The 19,745-nt window shown below is 42.9% G+C and overlaps 1 protein-coding gene across 1 annotated transcript in view; it reads left to right on the top strand.

Annotated features, from left to right (window-relative positions):
- The window catches only part of LOC144683536 (peptidase inhibitor 16-like), a 697,419-nt gene that overhangs the window by 468,973 nt on the left and 208,701 nt on the right, over positions 1 to 19,745 (top strand). The gene's annotated exons all lie outside the window — the stretch shown is intronic.

The following is a 19,745-nucleotide window of genomic DNA, read 5'->3' as shown; positions in this document are numbered from 1 at the left end:
AGTATAATTGTGACCAATATTTGGTGATGAGGGAGTGGAGGTGTTGTCCTGATCTGAATGGTGTGTAAGTGAAGGATGCCAACCTGTGTGGGAGAGAGGGGAATCTATGCTCAATTTGGAGTGGGGAGGAGGGTTATCCAAACTTTACACATGTGGCTATCCCATTTTGTGCTGTGTGCATTGTTTATATCTTGTGCTTGCAGAACAATGGGTGGATGGGTTCTTTACTATTTGAGGGCTATGTTTCCATTGAATATGGGGTGCTTGCTAGGGGTGAGGGTAACCAGTCAATTGTGGAGGTGTTATACTCTTGTTGTGGGAAGTTTGAAGTTTCCTCTGTTTGAGTGGGATGTTTGCTTGACAGGCAGTGAAGCAGTTTGACCGGGCAGGTGGAGGTTCCAAGAGTGTCATTGATCCTTGTTGTATGCAGACAAATGAAGCAATGTGTATTTGGAAATAGAATAATTAATGTTGTATTAGGACATAGAGTGCACTGATGGAAATGGTATTGGAAAGCATATATTGAAGCCTTATCCTTGATTTTATTATTTTCATTTTTTTCTGTGCTTGTTTATATTCTTTGGAAATTCTTAGTGTGTATCAATTTCATCTCTGCAATGGATGTCAGTGTAATCCTTTTAAATGTTTAGCTGTTCTCAATCTTTTCTTTGCTCCTTGAGATTCTGACTCTTGCTGAGGCAGATGTTCACAGGCCCTAGCAAAGATAGTTGTTGAATGCCCCTTTAAAATAGGCTTTGCACTAAACAGTTTCAGTCATTCTGGAGATTCCATTTGTAAAATGAAGTGCCATTATTAGCTGAGGAACTGATTCACTGCAGTGCTGTTATTGAGCAGCACTTTACCATTGCCTTTTTTGGTTTTGGTTGTGTCTCACTTGTGTTCTTTAAAATTTACTCACAGCCCCTATGTTTTATCTGTGGGTTGTTGACAGCAGCAATGTAAGTTTGAAAACCACAATTTTGCAGATAGGCATATTGCTCAATGTCTTCCTTTCTCTCTCTCTCTCTCTCTGCTTATTTTTTGAGGGGGAAAAGAAGATGACAAGAGAAAAGATGATGTGCTTAAAATGACACCTATGCTTGACCAGCCATCTGCACCTGGTCATCTCCAAGGAAATCTGCCTTTACTGGGCAGGCGTTCATGGAATTGTGTTATCCCTACAAGCCAGATTTTCAGGCAAGAACAATGGGCAGGTTGTGATTTGTGATTTCTATCTATCTTGGGTGAGGTCCTGATTGGAGAAAGAGGAAGTCCATAATATAGGTAATTAAGTATGGTCTGTGGGTGCCATGGCACATTGAATAGCCTTTAATCATTCCATTGTGATAATACTACATAATTATCTTTGTCTTCAAATACATGAACAAACCATAAGAAAGAAGTTACAGACTTTCTTTCCATTTTTACTGCTACTCTAAATATTGCTCCCATGCTAGAAGATGCTGATGAAAATTAATGATTTACTAATATTAAGAAGTATTTAAGATATTGCAGCTACATTTCAAATATTTGGACCAGAACCAGCTTTACAATGTGCCCCGTAATGTTGGGCAAAGTTGTGAGTATGTTGCACCCTGCAAAATATTGCCGTGGACAGCACCCTTGTTATGAGAAAAACAACAGCAGGGCTGAAAGAGCAGAGACAACCGCAAGCATCAGATTGGCTCCTCAAGGGAGAGAGTTGGGTTCAGAAGGGCCTCATTGCTTGGTGCTCCCATTGTGCTCTGCAATTGACCACAATTTTCACTAGTATACATTTGAAGTGGGGAACCATTGATCACCTTATATTTGCAATGATCTCAATTTGTTCAGTTTGGAAAAAAAATTATGTTTGTTTTCTGTACAATGAAAGGTGACAATTTAATTATCAAAAAATGGATGATTCAATCAACATGGTGTGTTTTAGTAAAAGGAATGTACTTCAGTCTATGTGGTTTATGAATTTAATTGTCTTTGATAGAACATGTTTGATCAACCAAGACATTTTCCCCCAAGCATTCATGTTCTTTTTATATTAAACTACATTCAAGCTTGGTGTCACCAAAGCCTTACCTTGCCTTTTCTTCTATTTTTTTCAATCAAGGTGGTACTTGAACATCAATCTAGATTTCACAACACAACATTTATTGCACTTTATAAAAAAACAGAACAGAGCTAATGATACATTTGGGGAGTTCATAAGACTTGTTGGGAAATATGAAAAGCATTAGTAAATTTGTTCAATAATCTGAGAAGATGATTTTTTTTATTCCACAGTGTTTCACATACATTAACATTCCACTTGAGTTTTTGTAGCTCCAAAATCAGCTTTGCTTTTGACCTCGTGTATTGGCAATGATCATTGTCTATTATTGTTAAGACCAAATTAGGAGGGGTGAACTGACTCCTCTCTTTGTCCCACTCCTGAGTTGGTTATAAGAGAGTTTGAATTTAAAAAGTGAGGTGATATTGCCAATTCAATATATATATTAATTGTGTATAGCCCAGTGTAAGAATAAGCTAGCCAGGTTCCTTAAGTTAACAAGTAAAGAGTTAGTTTTATTGCTAAAGCACACCCAGGTAAAGATGCAGAAATTAACAAAATATTTTAAATTGTACAAAAATATCCAACTTCCCACTAATGAAAAAAAAACACACACACAACCCTCCCAAGCATACACAAAAAGAGAATAAACTTTACAGAGTATCAGATCTTAAAACTTGGACAAGTGAAAAGTAAAGTTGGAAAAAAAATCATTCAAGATTGCCCAGATGCTTGTTTACAGCTGAAAGGTCACTCTCCACAGTAATGGGGTTACTCATTGGAGCAGTCACTCTGCAGTAGTGGCTGGCTGATTCTCTTTTCTCTTGGAGACAGTGATGTTCAGCTGGAATTACCCTTTAAGAGCTCTCAGTTGCAGCAATGAGGTCTTCTGGTGGGTTTTCGAACCATAAACAGCTCAGCTTTGATGAGAGAGGTTTCAGAAGAAAGAGAAAGAGGCGGATAAGGCTGTTACCCCTTCCACCCCTGTGGCAGTATGTCACTATATTTTACACCCAAAAACTGGATCATGTGATCTTTTTCTGAGAGCTCCGTAGACTGTCTCTAAACTGCTTGTGTTTTTTGCAAATGCAACTTGGTAGCTGCTGTAGGCCAGTGTCCTTTGCTATATGATCTGGCCTGTCAATAGCATTATTAAGTAATGTATGTCCAGTTGATAACATTATAAATTAATATTTTATATAACACATCATCATAATAATTATCCATTCTAGTCCTCAATCTGTCTGTAGCCCACGACATGGTTGATCCATGCCTTCCTCATCAAAATGTCTCCCTTTTTTTTCCCAGTTCAGTGTGACATCCCTCGCTTGGTTCCACTCTTAACTATCCAATTATGAGATTTACCTGCAATGGTTTCTTTACCGGCTGCTGCACCTTTACCTCTGGTGCCCCTCAAGGATCTATCCTTGGCATCCTCTTCATCCTCATTTACCTTCTTCCTCTTGGTTAAATCTTGACAGAAAGGGAATCAGCTTCCAGATGTATGCTGACATTGCCTCTACCTCTTCACCATGGCCTGAATCTTGCGTTCGTCAGGCACACATGATCGGCAGGTCCAGGAACAGATGCGAATGCACTTCTGCCCGCAATTGGCCCCAAAACAATTTCACATTGGCTGGCCAATTAACGGCCAGCCAGCATGAAACACACACTGAGAAAGGCTCAGCACTGCCTTCTGTGGGGGGTTGCGGGAAGAGGGTGGGTGCTGAGAAAAGGGATGGTGTGGGCTCTTATCCCCTGAAGGCTGATGGTTGCTGTGGAGCTGTCTCAGGGAGCTGCAGTAATTTAGAAAATGAAATGAACTCAATAAACTGCTGCAAACTGTGACAATATGGTAAATGCAAGCACCTGGCAGCAGGCTACATAGCAGATCATTCCTTAAACGCCTTATTTTATTTTATTTAATCCCAGACATTTCATCCTGCCCTGGATGTAGTTTGTAATGAAATGTGTAGGCTGCTTGGCCACTTAGCCTGTCCACTGACTGTAAAAGTGGACAGGCCACATAAAATTGCTGACAAGTGGCTCCTTAATCGGTTTAATTGCCCACTTAATTGTTAACGGGCGCGCTTCCGACTCCCGCATTCATGCGCCGACTGTAATGTTGCACGCGAATGCAATGAGGTCAGGACGCATTATGGACATCATTTCACGCAATTTTATGCGCGTTCAGGTCAGACGCGTGCCTGATCTCGGAATGCAAGATTCAAGACCATTTCTTATGACCTTTATTTTCAGACTGCTTAATGGGGAGATGGTGGCATAGTGGTAATGTCATTGGGCTAGTAAGCCAAAGGCCCAGGCTAATGCTCTGAGGGCAGGGGTTCAAATCCCACTATGACAACTGGTGGAATTTAAATTCAATTAATTAATGTGAAATTAAAAACTGGTCTTAATAATGATGACCATGAAATTATCATTGGTTGTTATAAAACCCCATCAGGTTCTCTAATGCCCTTTAGGGAAGGAAATCTACCATCTTTACCTGGCCATCATGTGACTCCAGACCCACAACAATGTGGTTTAGCAAGGGCAATTTGGGATGGGCCACAAATGTTGTTGCCAGTAATATCCACATCTCATTAAAGAATAAAGAAAAAAAAGCAGCCAATTTTGAATGAGCCACAATATCCTCTAGTTGAATTTTGGTAAGGCAGAAACCAATGTCTTTGTCCTCCATCACAAACTCTTTTCCTTGTCACCAGTTCTATGTCGCTCTCAGGTTTCATTATCTTGGCATTTCAGTTAATCCTGAGCAGAGCTTCTGATGCCATTACAAAGTATACCTTCTTCGACTGCATAACATAATCTGCCTCCACCCCTACCTTAGCTCATCTACTACTGAAGCACATCCATGCCTTTGTTATTTCCAGTGTTATGGACAGGGGAGGAGAAATAAACTGAAACCCCCAATTCCCTTCCCCTTACTTCCCATAATCAGTGTGGTTTTGGAGAGGGAGATAGGTGCCATTCTTAGCCCTTGGAATGTGTATGGGCAATTTAGAAACAACAGCAGCAAGCTTTTGTGGTTTTAAATAAAGAGGATTATTTATTTATGCACTGAATCCAAAAGTCTAAACGCTATGCAAATCACTCCCACACACACGAAAAGTACAGATAAACAAAATATTATATTTTTACAAGTTGTGAACAAAATAATAGTTCATAGTTCATGTGTCCAGCCATTGTAGGAAAACAGTCTTTGTGGATCCGGTGAAGAAGGAAGTCTTTTCCATTCTTGTAGATTAGATGAGTTCAGATAGCTGGAGTTGGATATCAGGATTATTGTAGGATTTCCTCAAAGAGATGATGTTCAGCAGTTCATAAAGTTAGGAACTTGTGGCTTTCGTACCAGGAGGTCCAATTTCTTTACAGATGGACTTGGATTTAGGAATTAAGCTGGTAGGCTTTTAAGGAATTCACAACCTACAGTTCTTAAAAGGCAAAGATTGCGCAGCCCTTTTCTGAAGCTGCTGTCTCTTTTGGTGTCTTCTGCAGAATGCCCAAATCTCCCTGGGTCTTTAGATCAAAACTCATTATCACCAGCTAGCTTTGGTCACAAGACCAATGCTGGTATTGTTCAACCAGAATGGTTGGGAAGTCCCATCACTACACAAAATGAGATAGATGGTGGTTTTTCATATTTAAACAGTCGTTTGGTAGTACAGAACTTGAGTATTGCTGAAAAAAGACATGTTTTATCAAAGCTTTTCATCTTGCACTTATCAGGACAATTCGGAAGAAAGTACCAATATCAGGGTAATCAACATATTTATATTGTATGAGAAGAGAGTGCTGATTGGTTGGCAATTAAAAGCTGGTCTTAGTAATGGTGACCATGAAATTGTAATTGGTTGTTATAAAAATCCATCTGGTTCACTAATGCCATTTAGGGAAGGAAATCTACCATCTTTACCTGGCCTGGCCTTCATGTGACTCCAGACCCACAACAATGTGACTTAGCAAGGGCAATTTGGGATGGGCCACAAATGCTGTTGTTGCCAGTGATACCCACATCTCATTAAAGAATAATGATTGGTAGAGGTATTGCCATGGAGAATGCACCAGTGGATGGTAACTGACAATTAACTGCCAAGCATTGTTTGAAATTTAAACCAGGCAGCATGACTCTGGTCAAGACATTGCCCTGGGGAATGAACCAGCAAATAGCTGTCACTTATTTTGTTTAGTTGAAATAGGCACAATGTGTGTACAAGTTATTTCTGTCTGCAAAGAACAGGGCCCTGTGTATTAATGCATATAGCTTTCAATATACACAAATGCACCACACTGCGAGCTGACTAACAATCTTAAATTCGTTGTCAGCATAATTCTTAGCACACTGAGGATTATTTAGCAAATGTTGTCCAATCGCGGAATCACATCTAATGGGCTGATGGGTTATACCCCATACCTTGCCCGTTGTGAAAAGTGGAAGGGACATGCTGTTTGATACGATCCGCCAGTCTTTGGGATGTACAACCTACATACCAAGCATCACGTTAGTATTTCATTGGTAACACCAATGTTGATATTATATTGGTATTTTCTTGCGAATTATCCTGATGAGTGCAAGATGAAAAGCTTCAACAAGCAATGCCTCTTTTTTCAGCAATTTCTTACTCAATTTGTGGATAACGGTCTTGTTAAATCTCTTAAATTGCAAACTTGGAGACAAAGAGTCTTGGGATGGGATTTTCCAACCTGCCTGCTGCCAGGATCGTCTGGTCCTGCCAAAAGTCATTGGACTTCTGGCTGGGCCACCGAATCGTCCGCAGCCGGTCCCACCATGATGGCAGTGTAAAATCCCAGCACAGGAGTCCATTGATTCTGTGTTTGGAGTAAACCACAGACAGTGGCAAGTGTGAATTCCACAGAGGATGCTGTCTGGGCATGTCCATTCAAGGAGAAGTCCCCCACCCAGCATGACTCAATTAGGAACTTTCCGGAGGCTTGTAATAGTCTGTGTTGAAGTTGCGAAGGTCACCTCACTCTTGGTAACCATCTTAGCCACCTTGCAAGGGTCCATTTTCAAATACAAAAGACAACTTCAGAAGCTTGCACAGGAGCACAGACCATGTTTGAAGTTAGCAATAGGACGTGTCTTCTCTGGGCAGGACAGCAGATTGAATTATTACAGTGCTCTGCTGCCTGGTCTCCCATTCTCCATCCACAGTCAAACCAAGATCTGAATTTTCACAATGACGGAGATGCAAAAATGGTGGAGGAGGCCGAAATCCAGAAGTCCCATCTCCGAACACGGTTCCTACCATTTTCACAGGACGGTTAATGGGGGGCCGGTTGTGTTTCGTTCATGTATGGTTCGTGGAGGCAGCTGCCTTCAGCCATGCCTGATTTTCCTTACCCAGAAGTGGGTAACACGCCATGTGTAGATTAGGCCTGGTAGGAGCAGGTCTAAATTTTATGGAGTTGCTTGGATAGCTGGGTTACTCTTTTGGAGAGGTGCAGGGACCCCTTTGGATATTATTCAAAAGGTGTATTAATTGCCAAGGGTGGCAAAAATTCATTAGCATGTGTTTGGCTTTAACCCAAGGAAGTAGGAGGGTAGACCTATTGGATTTTACAGGGCAATATTTTTTGCCCCTACTCACTTGGGCAACCAGGTGGCAAGAAGGACAGTGTGCGAAAGAAGGGTGCATTGCACTTTGTGCCAAGGAAGTGAAGGGCATGACACTCTTGCACATAGTCACCATGGAGGCAAGTCAATGAGAAACACCAGAGGCCAGAGGGAGGGCACCAGGTCAGGAGGTTGAGGCATGCCACATGTACCGGGAAGGAGGAGAAGGAGCTCGACAATCAGGTTTTACCCTGTGGGAAGGGTGTGCCACCCTCGCACGTTGTACCTCAACATGATGGAGAACCAGTGCCGAAGGCGCCTGAGGTCAAATAGAGAAGTGGTCACCAACATACATCATATGTCGTCAGATGGCGCAGCAACATTTTGAACCACACTCTATCGACCTCCTGCAAAGGTGACGGTGGCTCTGAATTTTTATACGTCAGGCTCCTTCCTTGGTTGTGCAGGAGACCCATTGGGAATTTCTCAGTCAGCAGCACACAGCTGCATCAAGTCAGTAACTGGTGTCCTGTTTGCTCATATGAGGGAGCACATTCATTTCCCTATTGATGTGAAGTTCCAGACGCAGAGAGCCACAGTGTTTGCACAACTAGCAGGCTTCCCTCAGGTGCAGAGTGTCACCAATTGCACCCATGGCACCATAAAGGCTCCAAATCAGCAATTGGATACCTTTGTGAATCAAAAGTCCTTCCATTCCCTCAATGTACAGTTAGTGATAACTGTAACTTTTTCCTCCATGTGTGTGCAAGGTTCCCTGTTAGCTGTTCCAATTCCTTCATACTGAGGAATTTCCAACAGCCTCAGCTATTGCATCCATCTTCACAAGGACTTGGCTAATGACACTCCTTAGATGCCCGCAAACTGAGCCCGAGTGCAGATACAACAGCCACGGAATCACAAAGAGTACTATGGAGCAGGCCAATGGCACCCTCAGAATGCGCTTCAGCTGCCCTGATCACTCAGGTGGAGCTCTGCAGTATGCTACAGCAAGAGTATGCAGAATTGTGGTGCATGCTGCACAATATCACACAGTGGAGGGGCTTACAACTTGAGGATGACAATGCCATTGCCAGAGCTCTAACCTCTAAGGAGGAGGATGATGAGGAAAATAAGGAGGAAGATCAGGAGGAGGAGGAAACCCCTTTGCAATCTCAGGAACCTGATTCTGAGGAGGATGAGGAGGGTGGCAATGCCAGAGCAGCTGGGAAGCACAGCCATGTAGCTGGCACTGATTCTGTGCAGGAGGGCCTCATTGCCAGATGCATCCTTGTGCAAAACAGATTCACATAGGATCCTCAGATTGAACAAATGTCATCAGCTAGTCCTAGGTGAGCAAATTCCACCTACAGAGCCTTTAACATGGGAAGCCTCATTTACTCGGGAATGCCAATCCCCAACAAGAGAGAAAAGTGATATCAAAGAGTTTGACTCAGTCGCATAAATATGGCTGCCACCATCACTATGTTAACGCTTGCCCTCAACATAGTGTAAATACACATGTGAGAAGTCCTTCACAACCCTGGTCCCCTCACATAACTGTGAGCAGCTGTCAAAGCTGCCACCTTGTGCCTATTCAAACCATGCCCACAATGCTGAGTGCCAGTAGGGTCATGACTTCACGCACAATATATGCTGATATGATTCTATGTGCCAGCATACATGCAGATAAGGCATATTGTGCAAGTTGAGGTCACGACTGTGCAGCAGCAGCTCCTTGAATCAGCATTCATTCACCCCCATGGTCCAGCCTCAGGAGTGGGCGACATATGCAACATGCACAGCTCCTGTAAACCTCGGCTCCCTCACAAACCTCAGCCTCTGCTACCTGAAATGCAAAGGCGTCCAAAGTAGTGTGAGCAATATTCCTTCGAGCATCCATGGCATCTCGAGCTGCATTGCCGACACTTAACTCAATGCATAACACTGACATGCGGATGACTGCCTGGCACCGGGAACGCAAGCTTCAGGTGCACCTGCTGACCTCCATCTGTTTGTAGAGTCTGATCATTGAGCCTCCCTTAAAGTAAAGCATGAGTGGACAATTAATGCTGTAAGGAGCGTCTCAGTCCTTGAGTCTTTAAAGATTGCAATCTTATGTGAAAGACGAGAGAAGGAAGTAGACTGTAACTGCCTCACAAATATGGTCACACCCTTGCTCCTGATGACATCAATGCAAGGTGGACTTTAGCATGCCACCTTCCTTGTCACTGGTAAGAATGTCCTTCATTATGTTAATATTCTCCTTGAGGTTTTTTTTTTGTCTACAAACACACTGTAAATATCACAACTGAGCACTTTTTGAATACATGTACATACACTCTAAGATGTCTCACTAAGTGAAAAATGTAACCACAGTGAACTCAATAATGTTCTAAGTGAGATGGCGCCCTGTGCTCATGCACGTTCCTATGAAGTGCCCCCCATATTGCCTTGGAGGAGGCAGGCTGCTCATTTCTCAATCTATGCGGCAATGAGGAGCATGGTGGCCGGCCTCGTCGTGCAGGAACCTGTTGGGGACCTCCTTCGGACTGCAGCCTCTGCATCACTACATGGGCAGCCGTGGTTACTGGTACACATGGCACAGATGAGGCCTTTAGCAGAGGGGCTGGGAAGATGGAAGAAGATGAGGGTACTGAGAAGCTCCCAGTCCCTTCCCCCTCTTGAGTGACCTGCACAGCCCTGGGTAGGCCTTCAGGTGGGGTTGATGGGGCTGGCTGCTGGTGTGCAGCAATTGTCCAGTCCATCAACTGCTGTGCCAACAGCATAACCATCCTGTTGAGCGTACATGAGGGCTCCTCATGTATTCTGTGGATGTCAGCACTCAAGGCTACTGCTCCAGGCTACTGAGGGAGACTTGCACCTTTTCCTGGCTGCTCTTGCATCCATTCCCAGTGTTGCTGCATGTGTCTCTCCATGAGATTGGCCATTCGCTCATGGTCAGAGCTCATGTGGTTGAGCCCCAGGACAATGTGGAACTCATGATAGCGATGGACTCCTTCATGCACAGTTCAAGAGCTCCCACTGCCTCAGGGAACTCCACCAGATGTCCACACATCTGCACCTGATTATCTAAATAATGTTCCCCAAAAGCTGACTCCCAAGGCTCCACATTCCTGTCCACTGGAGCATCATCGTGGCATTCCTCCCTTCTCAGAGGGGGACTGTGCCCAGCTCCTCCTGCACTCTGATGCGGTGCCCTTCATCATGTGCCACCGACTCTACACATCCACTACATCCTTCCGATGTGCTGGCATCTGAGTTGGCGGAGTGTGAGCTAGTCTGATGTGACATTGGCTCCTCAGACATCTCTTCCTCCTCCTGATGCCCGGTGGATGATCTGGCCCTGCAGAGGGGTGGGGAGGTGGTGCAGGGAGTTGGTGGGTGGGGGTGATGATGAGGGAGTAGAGCCTGGCACCTGTGCAAGACTCAAATGTTCTTTTGATATAGCCCTTCAAATTGTGAAAGAATGCTCTGATGCATGCCCTTGTCTTTAACCATGCTTGTGCTGCCCTTAGGATGCAACCCCACCCTTGCACTCCCTCTCAGTGTGCTCAGTGAACTGACAGCATAACCTCCACCATTACCACCACGTTTCAAGGTGTATTTATCACCACCTTTATCACCTGGCGATTCACCATCACCGACACCCTGGCTATTTCCATGGCCATCTGTTCAACAGCTCTAATGGTTTGCAGCCTGGCTGAGCCACCCCCAGTCCAGGCCATCTCCTTGACATTTTGTGCTCTCTTCGACTGCAAAGACAACATGAGTTTATGTTAGCCAGACTTGTAGTGCATGCAGGAAGAATTCTCTTTAATGTGTCTGTGCATCACAGTGCACATTCACATTTGTTCTGTGCGAACCTACATGGACAGCTTAAATATACAAGCCTCAGTGCTATAGCTGAGGTATATGCCAGGTCTCATATCTTAGCTGCAGCATGTAGATGAGACCCTTCATTTGAGCCTCTGTGTGGATAAGTCCAGCTGCTAACCTTGCTAGAAGGCAGCAAGTCATGGAACCTTTTCCAGCACTGGGTCAAGGAATTTTGGTGCTCTCCTGCAGCAGAAAAATGCAGCCTCCTTTGTAGTGGCTGGAGGGTTGTGGCGGCTAGCAGCGTCCAGCACAGCACTCCCTTTCTGCATTTCGTCCACTAGTATTTGCAGGCCCTGATCGCGGAACCTTGCGGCAGGTGGAACCACTCCTTCCCCAATGTCTGTGTGACATTCTATCAATACAAATAAAATGTGAAAATGGTGTTGAGCCATGCATCTTAGTGCTCTCAAACTCATTTGAATGCTTACATACATTAACCATTTTCACCATATCATCAATGAGCGCTGTTGAGGTGTAGTGAGGGAAAAGGCTCTGCACAAATGTATGGTGCCATGGATGTTGCGGCTATCTGTCACTTCCAGGCCGTGCTCCTGACCACTAATGGTCCGACTGGCTTACTCCCTCTTAACCACACTGTTATGCCATGACAGTGTGTAGGTGTGAGGGTCCTTGTCACGGGTCAACTGTGTGGACACATCTTGATAGATGGGTGGCAAAAAGGTAAGTGAATGGTTTAAGGATCCTGGCACTGTTCATGCAACCACTGAGGCATAATAGTTAACTACATTACTGCAGAATATCTTTACCGGGTAGTCATACCAAGATGATGCCACCCCATTGGCTGTGTCTTGTGAAGCTACTCCACACTTTAAGTGCTTCAGTACAGTACACCAAATAAGCTGCAACAATGACACTTTACCCCAGGGAAAGCCCATGATGGGATACCTGTTCTAGGGTCAGCAACCAGTTGGACAACATTTAGGGTCCCCACTCACCTGAAAGATTAGTGATGTCTCGTCTGAAGCACAGGGACTTCACCATGGGCTTCCTCCCTCGCAAATGGGCCTTATTAAAGCCCACTTTTTATATCCTCATGAGTCACCCAACCCACCCTGGGCCCATCTCCACACTGCTTCTGGGGCTTCCCGCCACGCCTTTTATTACAGCCCGCACCTCCCCACCACCAGACCTAAAATTAAAAGTTCCGGGCCATGTACTTTTATGAATGTGGGTTCATGGAGTCAGGAACTCTCCCAGCTTTGTGTCAACCTGGTGTGACAATGAAAATTCAGGCCCAAGTCTCATTCATTTATCACTCCTTCCTTCATTGTCTACATTGGTTCTTGATGCTCTAAAGCCTCAAATTTAAAATTCTTACTCTCATTTTAAATTCTTTCAAGGCATTTCTCCTCCCCGTCTCTGTAATGCTGTCCAGCTTTACAACACCCGCCAAACTCTTGTGTAGACCTCCTCCCTTTGTCCCTTCATTGACCTAATCCTTTCAGTCTCTATAGCCCCTCTAATGCCCTCTCCCCAAGACCCTCATTAAAACCTATCACTTTGACAAGCATTTAGTAATCCTTCCTAATATCTCCTTTTACTGCTCAGCATCCATTTTTGCTTTTACTTTTGCTTCTGTAAAATGCCTTGGGATATTTTTCTATGCTGAACATGCTATATACATGCAAATTGCTGCTGTTGTTGATTTCTGAACTAAAGCATAAACACATTAAAAAAAAAATCCATGACCATATTCCTTTTTTAATACAAAAGGGTAGTTTCCGCTTTGGGCACAATTGACAAATTGGGTGCAAATTGCGCCCAAAATTGCACCATTTCAAAACATTTTTTTTTTGGAGTTTCTGCTCAAGCTCATTTCGGTATTACTGAATGCCAAATCTGGCATGAACTAGTGCAATCAAGCAGTGTTTTAAAACGTAACTTAAAATAAAGCTTCAAAAAATAACAAATTTTAACTGTCAATCCACCACCTGTAAGTAACCCAACTTTAAATCATTGAAAATGACCTATTGTTATGGACAGGAGGGAGACAGTTTCAACAGCACTGTTTTCCTCTTACCACCTCTCTGTAGTCAGAAGGTGTTTTAAATTATTTTGTTTTAAAGAATAAGCAGTGACGTATTTTCCCAACCCCTCGATTTTTGTGTGATCCAATTTTACTAATAATCCACAGCAAACTTGAGTTAGGGTTAATTCAGAAGGTTAATTTATTTTACACGTTCAAAATCCGTGAAAGGAGTGTCTGCAATGTCCCCTCCACATTCACACAGTAAAGGGGGGCATTGGGGGGGAATAGAGAAAAAGAGGTTTACAGTATAAGGACCACAGAAAAACTGAATTTTGGTTCATGTGAGCCCCAGAGTCCTGAAGTCAGAGTCCAATGAGGATTTCTTTCACGTAGGCATTTTGAGTTCAGCTAGCTGGAGACTGGTGTTGTGAGGTTTGTTTTTTAGGTGGTGTTGATGTCATAAGATGAAGTAGGCACACAGAGATGAGTCATTACTGTAAACAATGGTGCGAAATCTTCAAGCAGAGTCAGGTATGATGGGCCGATGTCCTGTCTGGACAGAGCCAGCTTGTTTGTGGCTTGCCAGTCAGATGGCAAGACAACAAACCAACTGTGCAGCCCAGAAATGTAATATTAGACTGTTCAAAGGCTAGGGTCTTGGGTCCTGTGGCCTTCCTCCTCCTCAGTGGCTTCTAAAGGATTGTTTATCTTAAACCAGCTTATATTTCACCTCCTTTCTATTTTTCCTTAGTTCTGTTGAAGAGTCATACGGACTCGAAACGTTAACTGTGTTCCTCTCCGCAGATGCTGTCAGACCTGCTGAGTTTTTCCCAGGTATTTTTATTTTTGTTTTGGATTTCCAGCATCCGCAGTTTTTTGCTTTTATCTTATTGTTTATCCAGCACCTGGAAATGGCTTTGTTTTCAGGACTGATAATGTTGAGGGTCTGGCATTTGGGAAGCCATTGTCTCAGTAGACCTACTGGCTCTGCTAGGCCAGGTTAGTTTATCAATTGTGAATGGCATTCCTGTAGCTCCCTTTGAAATTGGTCTGAACAGTCATAAATTGTCAATAATTAGTAGCTCCCTAGGCACAATGAGGTGTGACATTCCAGAAACTGAGAAGAGAATTCTTTCATTCTGGAGAAAAAGTCTAATTTAAAAATAAAAAATGGCAGTAAGGATAACGTTTTTAAGTATATAAATACTTAAGTATATATTTAAATATATAAATAGTCGTTTGGTAGTACAGAACTTGATTATTGCTGAAAAGTAAGGGACATATCTAAGCTTTTCATCTTGCATTCATCAGGACACTCGCAAGAATATCAATATAAGGGGGAAAACAACAATTTATACTGTATATGAAGAGAGTGCTGATTGATTGGCAAGTGGTGTTGCCATGGAAAATGCACCAGTGATGGTGACTGACAGTTAACTGCTAAGCATCATTTGAAATTTAAACCAGGCAGCTTGACTCTGATTGGTCAAGGCATTGCCTTGAGGAATGAGTCAACGAATGGCTGTTACTTATTTTGTTTAAATATATACAGTGTTGGGTTTCTTTTTTGTGTCTGAGGAACCCAACACTATGCAGAATCATGTGATAGTTATATTGGATAACAGTATTCTTAGTGAATTTTAAAAATATCAAAAAATTTTAAAAATTGTCTGTTAGTGTCCTTGTGCAGTGATCCAGTGTAATTTTTGGAGCTTGCAAACAAGGCCTGCAAACAATAGCAATTAATGGAAACTCCCAATGGTGATTATCCTGTGGGCATGGCTAGTTTGGTGGACAGGGCCTTCTTCTAATATGATGTTTTTTAAACTAGTCCAAAGTATCACAGAAAATCAATTTGTGCTAAACACAATTTGTGCTTAACACAATTTGTGCTTAAACTTCCATGACCTTTTGCACCAGTTATGCATATTTAATCTGAGTTATGCCAATTGAGCAGAAATTCCAAGTCAACAAATTTGGCCAATTATTTGCATTGGTTAGCAATGCCACAAGAACTGGGAGTTTCCCTTATGGATTCAATTAGCTGAAGATTTTTTTTAAAAACTGGTCAATTTTATCTCAGATGATATGTCAGAAAAGTCTACTTTGCTGTAAAGATATTGTATTTCCCTCTTTGTTCTGTCTAATCCAGGAACAGTTAAGGTGTGACTTTCTCCCAGGCTATCCCTAAACAGGCTGTAAAATTGTGACGTCCTTTCTTCTTTCAGGAGATATGCCTGACTTCCACTAAGTGCCTGTGCGTACCTGTGCACAGCTCAGATTGGGGCTCAGTTGCAGGTTCAAACCTGAGCTTGCCATTAGGTGGAGGATTGCATTTATATCCCAATCCACCCCACCACAAGTTACAAAATCCTGTTACTACATAACATTTAATTTCAACAATCTTTACCTTTTAAAACAAATCGTTCAACAGTTTTAGATTCATTTAGTTTTAGTAAAGCTTAGAGATGACTATAAAAAACTTCTTACAAATAGATTGTAGTCATGGGTCTTCTTATTTAAAAAAAATTCCCAGAATGGCAGTATTTCAAACATATTTAGAGATGACTATAAATAACTTCTTACAAATAGATTGTAGTCATGGATCTTCTTATTTTAAAAAAATTCCCAGAATGGCAGTATTTCAAACATATTGCAATTGTTTTGCTATAGAACAGTGGGAATATGGTGTGTCTCCATTTATTGCAACATTACTTCTTTTTTGTCTCATTTTGCTTTCTCCATATTAGGCCCATTTCCTTTCAAAGTTTGTTGTTGTCAAATCATTCTAGAGGGACTGCCTTTTATGAAAAGTGTACATCTCCATTACTGTTTGCTGGGATTCAGCCAACTCCAGTGTAATTTGAAGGGAGTGATTTCAAAAATATATGTGCGACTCAGAATGAGAACCAAATGCATAACGGTGTATTATTTGCTGGTTTCACAATTTGCATATTTTTTTCTCCCCCGACCTATTGCACTCTAATATTTCTCTGTATAAAGCACTCAGGTTTTATAATAATGAGGTGCAGAAACAGATTCTAGATACCAAAAAAAGTCACCCAAAAGACATTTGGGTAAATATTTAATTAGCATTGACAGATTGGAGCCTATGGATTATGGCCAGAATTTTGCGTCCTGAGGTCGGGCGCGTGCCTGACCCGAATGGGCGTAAGATCGTACGAGGTGACGTCAGGCGTGTGTCACGACGTCATTGAGCACTTGCGCGATATTTTGCTGAGTGGGTGTGCGCAAAAGTCGGAAGCGTGCCTGCCGATAATTAAATGGGCAATTAAGCCCATTAACCGCCTAATTGTCAGCCATTTTTCATGGCCTGTCCAACCTTACAGTTGGCGGACGAGCAAATCAGCCAGAGCGGCCTTTACGTTTTGTATTAAACCTCATCCATGGGCGTGATGAAATTTCCATTTGGAACTAAAATAAAAATAAATATCTGGGAACAGCGTTTTTATGAGGCATCCTTTCAGGTGCTTGATTGTGATGCATGGACAGCTTTTTACAGCTTTATTTCATTATTTGGAGGTCTGCAGCTCTCTGAGGCAGCTGTCTGCCTTCAGGTAGCTCTCTCCCAGCGCTCAGCTACACCTGGGGGACATTGTCGCCAGCCCTCTTCCCACCCCCACCCCAGCAGAGCTGAGCTTCTCAGTGCACATTTCATGCTGGCTGTCCGTTAATTGGCCAGCTAGCGTGAAATCGCAGTCGGGGGCCGATCACGGTCGGGGGCCCACTTCCCGACCACTCCCGGGCCCGCCGAGTGCCCACGCCCGACGACAGGAAAGTTCTGGCCTATAGGTTTGAAAAGAGGCAAACATTAAATAATCAATAGAAAAATCAATTTCGGAGTAATAGGAATATTGCACTGAAATTGTGTTTCTTTTTAGAGTTTAAATGAAGTGATAGTTCTTTATGAATACGAATATGAACAAATTAAATTTCACAATAATAATCTGCTTAAAGATTATAAAATATGTTTTTTTTTCTAGCGATTGCGAATGGGAGATCAATATGGGCACTAGGGATTAGTGAGAAATGAGGTCAGGTTTTAGGGCCAGTTCAGTCTCTGCCAAACTATCAAACTGATGTTTCAGGACCAACAAGCCAGGTGACAACTCACCTCTACACAGTGTGAGTCACATCTATCTGGTGTGACTTCATACAGATGACACTTCAGACAGTGCCTGAAAGTGAGACACTTAATGCACAGTTCTAGTCTGAACCTACCAGCTGCAGGAGAAGGGTGCATCACTGCAGCACTTCAGAATATGCCCTCACAGCTGTTCAACAGCAGGCTGTACTGACCTGATTTTGTCATTTTTTTACTTTAAATTTGCAGTATAAAAACAACCTAATCTGATGCAATGCAATGCTTGCAATTTCAGTGAAAATCACCCTAACTCCAGAGAGTTTAGGCAAGACTCTCTGAAGTGGAGGGTCTTGCAACATCTTCATTTGACATCATACAAACTCAGTGCAATGTCAAACCTCAGTCTACTGCTTATAAAGTCGATCACAAAGTAACTTGGACTCGTTGGGCACTTATCAAAACCACCTGAAGTTAATTCAAATATTTAGAGTGTGTGGAATGTTACATTTTAATTCCTAAGCAGGATGTTTGATCTTCCAGCAAGGCAGTTGACAGGCAATGAGATGAGAGTATTTACTGGCTTGAGCCCATATTGAAGCTGCTGGCAATAGCCAGTAGTTACATTAGAAATGCAGACTCAAACTCCCGATCCTATTCTTCAACTTCACATTTTCAAATAACACTTTTCATTGGAACTTCCCATATTTAAAAAAAAAGAGTTACCATGCATTATGTACACTTCATTATTTTCTTGTTCTATTGTTCAGACTCAAGTAATCACAGCTTCCTAAAAAAGCATAATCAGCAAAATGAGACAGTTTAATGCCAAATGGTCTATTTTCATTGCTACTTCCAGGAAAACTTATCTTCTTCAACCTGAAATTAAATGCATATCTATATATTATATATAGATCCATATTAGTTTGCTATGTAGAACGTTGGGCCAATTGGCCTGTTTCTGTGCTGTGCTTGCCATGTAATTAAAATCATTTTCTGCATCTAATAACCTGACAATAGAATCCCTGTGAAGCAATTGATCACAGCTATAGGAATGCCAATGCAACATTCATCCAGAATTTTATGCTTGTAACTTTTAAAGAGCAGTCTTACTTTGGGTGTGAACTGTACTTTGTCAACCACTAATCACACGCTATTTCTCAATTGTACAGCTGAGTCAACACCATTCCTTGTGTTGAACATTCCTCAAGAAGAACATCTAATTTATTGGCCTTATTATGTGCCAACATGCAATTTATCTTTTATCTTTGCAAATGCCTAGGGAAAAAAATGAATTTTTCTCCATGGTTTTTGTTATTTTTTTCTTTAGTATAAAATAACAGTTTTGGCCACTAAGCTCAAGATAGACATTGCGCCTTCATTAAAAGTCAGCATGTTTTCTGACAAACAAAATGCCTGGCTTGGAAACACAATAGCTCTTTGCAGGGTAAAAAATATTTGCCATGCAAAGTTCTGGGGTGGAATTTTCCAAGCTCGCTGGCAGTGGGTGTGATAGGTGGCGTGTGTGGAAATTATGGCGGGCACTTCACAATGGCGTGAAGGCAGGTTGCGATCTTCCGCTCAGCCCGCCACCAAAGAGCTGCGTTTCCCGCCATTGGTCGGTGGGGAGCTAATTGTAATACATTAGAATATAATTAAAGGGCCATCCCGCCAGGCTCTTGGAACCCCGCAGTATCGTCCGTCCAAGTCGGCGGGAAAGCACGTCGACGTGTTTCACAACAGCAAGTGCAGGTGACGTGCACTTGGCGGCCTTCACTTTGGGGGAACTGAGGTGTGTGAGCAGCAGCATTCTCCACAGCTCACCTGTTGTTTACAGGCCTCAGGGGCACTTGGGGTGGGGGGGAATTGATGCCTGGCCCCGCAGGCAACTGCTGAGGGTTGGGCGGTGCATGGGGGCAAGTGCTGGCCAGCCTCGGAGGCTACTGCTGAGGGGGAGAGGGTCATGTGCCGCCCTGGCGCTGCATCCCATGCATAGGTGGGGGGCGGGGTAAGTGAGGGAAGTGACCACGCATTAGGGACACCTGTATAAAGTGACCATGCCTCTGCAACTGAGACAGATCAGGCGCAGCCACAGTGATATGATTGGGGTCGG

The sequence above is a fragment of the Cetorhinus maximus genome, chromosome 8 (assembly GCF_964194155.1).
Source record: "Cetorhinus maximus chromosome 8, sCetMax3.hap1.1, whole genome shotgun sequence".
Classification (NCBI taxonomy): Eukaryota; Metazoa; Chordata; class Chondrichthyes; order Lamniformes; family Cetorhinidae; genus Cetorhinus; species Cetorhinus maximus.
The sequence above is the reverse complement of the archived record's forward strand: the minus strand, read 5'-3'. Positions and strand labels throughout refer to the sequence as shown.